At 38.3% G+C, this 4,002-nt stretch overlaps 1 pseudogene; it reads right to left on the bottom strand.

Annotated features, from left to right (window-relative positions):
- Positions 1-2,484: 2,484 nt before the first annotated feature.
- LOC129510744 (U6 snRNA-associated Sm-like protein LSm1) lies at positions 2,485-2,885 on the bottom strand (annotated as a pseudogene).
- Between the last annotated feature and the right edge of the window lie 1,117 nt (positions 2,886-4,002).

Raw genomic sequence — 4,002 nt, 5'->3', positions numbered from 1 at the left:
TACCCTAGGGCAGGGGTTGGCATACTTTTTTATCTGTGCAGAGACAGATAGTAAATATTTTAGGTATAGAGGGACATACACAGCCTCTGACTCCCTCTTCCCTCTGTCTCCTCTCCCTCCTCCTTCTTCAACTATTCTCTAAAAATGCAAAACCATTCTTAGGTCCCAAGCTATATAAAATAGGCTGTGGGCTGGATTTGAATGTGGGTGTTTGTCAAACTCTGCGAAAGATATACCATATGCCTTCACAGGATCTACTCTCCAATTAATAATTTTACTACTTCCTGGATAATACATGGACCACACATCATCCTAATTCCATTTGCTCAACTCTTTTCTTCCTTTTATGCTATTTTGGTCATGTATTTTATATCTCTGTGTATTTGAAATCTCACAAGACATTATTATTTTTACTGTTCTAGATAGTTAATAGTCATTTTGATTTGCTCTTCTATTTACCATCTGGAGCTCTTTCTGCATTACTATTCTTCCAAATAGGATCATTTTATCAGAGTAACTTTGTCTGGTATTTCTTTTAATGTGTATCTGTTGGCAATACATTTTCTATTTTTTTATTTGCTTGAAATTTTTTTTGTATTCATTTTTAAGGGTATTTCTGCTGGATGTAGAATTCTAGACTGACAGTTTCTTCTCTCTGCCCTCAGCCTTTTAGCTCTGTCATTCTTTTGGCTTCTATTGTTTGTGTAGAGTGGGTCTTATTACTTCTGCTGAATTTTTTCCCTCCTCTGGTTATTTTAAGATTTTTCTTTTTATATTTTTTTCTGAAGGTTTAGTATAACGTGCCTTTGTGTACTTTGATTTTGTGTCTTTGAGTTGGTTGGTGCTACTTGAATCTGTATACTCTCAGTCTTTATCTCTTTGAATACTGATTCTGGTCTGTTTCCTCTCTTCTAGGATTCAAATTCCACATATGTTGGTTCTTTTCACTGTGCCTCTCATGTTATTTTACATTTTTTTTTTATTCCTCTGTGTCTCATTTTGTGTAGATATGTATATGTGTGTTTAATCTTTTCTTCTTCTGTTTCAATTTGATGATTTTTCTACTGACCTATTTTCCAATTTACTAATCCTCTTTTCTGTTGTGTCTAATCTGCTGTTAAACCTATCTATTACCTGTTTATTGAATCCTTAATTTTGGTTATCATATTTCTGAGTCCTAGAATTTTTGTTTACTTCTTTTAAGAAAGATTCCAGGTTTCTATCTTTCCATCTATTTGAGCATATTAATCTTAGGTTTATAGTCTTTGATAACCACAGTATGTAGGTTACTATATGTTTTCCTATAGTCTCTCTTTTTAAAAAAATTGGTTTTATTTCCTAGCATGTTGTATAAGTTTTGACTGAATACTGGAAATTGGAAATGAAGAATTATTGAGGCTCTGAATAATTTTGCCTTCCTTTGAAGAGGATTTTTTTTTTCCTAGCAGGCAGTATACCTTGATCCTATCAGGAATTGAGATATTTTGAAGTTGGATTTTAGGGTTTGTGAGTGCTGGTCTCTGCCTGGCTTGTCTCATCTCTTAGGATATGATCCTTCATCTGTCTCAATAAAAGCCTAGGTTATTTACTGAAATTTATCCTCCTTGATGGGCCCTGAACATCAATATTTTTTCTCCCTAGCACTTTGAGACTACTGAAACTCTGACTGGTTTTTCAACCTCTTAGAAGCTGTTTACTGCTTAGTTTCTTGGCCGCTTGCCTATCATGTGGAAAGCTTAGGAATGAAAAAATTCCTTGAGGGAAAATCAAGTGCAGAATGCCTGACTTATTTCTATTTAGGCTCTTTCTCCAGGATAAGAGTTCCTTATGTTCTGAGTAATTTGGTAGATTTGCACTTCAATTTTTGGCTTCTCAGACCACCTAGGCTAGTACAGTTCTAGACCAATGTCTATCCTCTATTTCATTGATACCTCTCGAGAACTGGAAAATGCCTAGAAGGGAAAACATGAAGGAAATTTAGATTTTACTCACTGTATTTATCTTTTCTCCAGAATCTTGGCCTCTAAAGTCCCAGCTACTTTTACTCTCCGATGATTTTTAACAGCTACTTTATGCAATATATTTAACTTTTATAGTTGCTCTTGGCCAAAGTCTCCAGAGATTTGTTTGTTTGTTTATTCATTTTTGAGTTTTGAGTTTCATATTTTATTTATAGGTAAATGAAGAACATATCCTGTAAATGCTAATTTGGGACAAGAAGAGCAGTATAAAGTAGTTGCTGGTTTCACAGTGATGTGTGAAAGGAGGCTATGCCACTGTTTGTTTGTTTTGAACAATGGTTTTGCCATTAATAAGGGGAAAAAAGATGTGATTTCTTCACATTGCACATGTGAAAGAATTCAAAGTAAAAATGACTTTTCAAAACTCTACAATCTCTAGTCAAATGTGTGTGGTAACCAGGATGTCACTTTTATTCAGTGACAGCCTCTGCTTCCCACAACCAATAGTCTCTGAGTTGTTGACCTAATACTCATCAAGGGTATCTGCTTGATTTGGAATGGAGAGACTCTCATCCTTCAGAGCTTGAACTTTCAGCTTCTCAGCTTCCATCTTGGTGTGCTGTTCTATCCTTTGTTTTTCTAGGATTCCTTCAACAGACACTTGGTGGGGTGTGTCACTGTCTTTTCCAATGATATTTCTCCTAGTAGGACCACATTTTCTCCTCTGACCACAAAAATGCCTTGAGGAATATCACTGTATTTTTTGTCCACATGAATATGCTCCACAGCCTGATGTAGCACTAAATTAGCAACTTGATCAATGAATCTTATAAAACCGGTAAATGTCCTTCCAATTTGAATCAGGACCAAGTGCTTTTTGTCTATGCCCTTGGTGAGGCTGGCCATGGTGGGCATATAGTTCATTCTGAGCTGAGATAGGGCTGCAGTGTATAGCAGTAGTGGGCCAGCATGACCAATACCTCTTTCCTTCCTCTGCAGTCGCTGCCTGGGCAGGACCCCAACAGGAACCAGGACCAGGAACAGTATGTCTGTCCCAGCTGTCAGCAGCCCAGATCTGCTGGAAACTCCTCTAGAGATTTATTTTTAAAAGTGGTTTCCAGGACATGTCCCAGGGCCATTGCACATTTAGCTCTGTCTCCTGCACCTTTTTGAAACATCCTCAACTGAGGGCTGCCAAGGTCTTTTGGCTTCTTCAACATCTTTGACAATAAATTATTAAACTCTATTGAATATAATTTGTAAGTATTAACTATTTTGTGTTTTTTTTAAAAAAAGATTTTATTTATTTGAGAGAGAGAGTGAGAGAGGAGCAGAGGGAGAGAGACTCACAGACTCCCAGCTGAGCGTGGAGCCCAAGGTGGATGCAGAGCCTTAGGCAGGGCTCGATCTCATGACCCTGAGACCACAACCTGAGCCGAAATCAGAAGCTGAACACTTAACCGACTGAGCCACCCAGGTGCCCCAAGCTATTTTGTATTTTAAAATTAAGATTAATGTGCCAAGTATGATCATTCTCAATCAGATCACTCAGTTTACCTCAACACTGATTCTCTATGAAATAAAGTTTACCATCTTCCATTTTATATTGTTGTGAGGCATTTCATTTCAAACTTACACACACATACTCACCATATATCATGCCTCTTTTGGCCCCTCTGGCAACCCTGACCTGAGCTGACATTCTGACTCTGCTGCTATGTTGCAATATTACCAGAGTGAAGCGTCCTTCAACACCTGGCCTTCAATTATTTTATTTAGAATAGAGGTAGGGGCAGGGAATCAGATAGGACCAGGTAGGCTCACAAGGTCCTTGCAGCTCTGGTGGTCAATGTGTCTTCTATGCTTTGGTTTGGAGAATCCTTTGTGAAATAGCTGGACACTTAGGCTGATCAGAACAGTGGATCCTTAGACCACAGAGCTCACTCTCCTAAGTCAGTTAGTCACTTGGTTGAGGAGCCATTTTGTCTGGGGCCTGGGACCTGAATGGACAAGCTGAGGCCCTGGGCGGTGGGCTTTCCAG

The sequence above is a fragment of the Nyctereutes procyonoides genome, unplaced genomic scaffold, assembly GCF_905146905.1.
Source record: "Nyctereutes procyonoides isolate TBG_1078 unplaced genomic scaffold, NYPRO_anot_genome, whole genome shotgun sequence".
NCBI classification, from domain to species: domain Eukaryota; kingdom Metazoa; phylum Chordata; class Mammalia; order Carnivora; family Canidae; genus Nyctereutes; species Nyctereutes procyonoides.
This window is presented reverse-complemented; position numbering and strand designations above follow the sequence as displayed.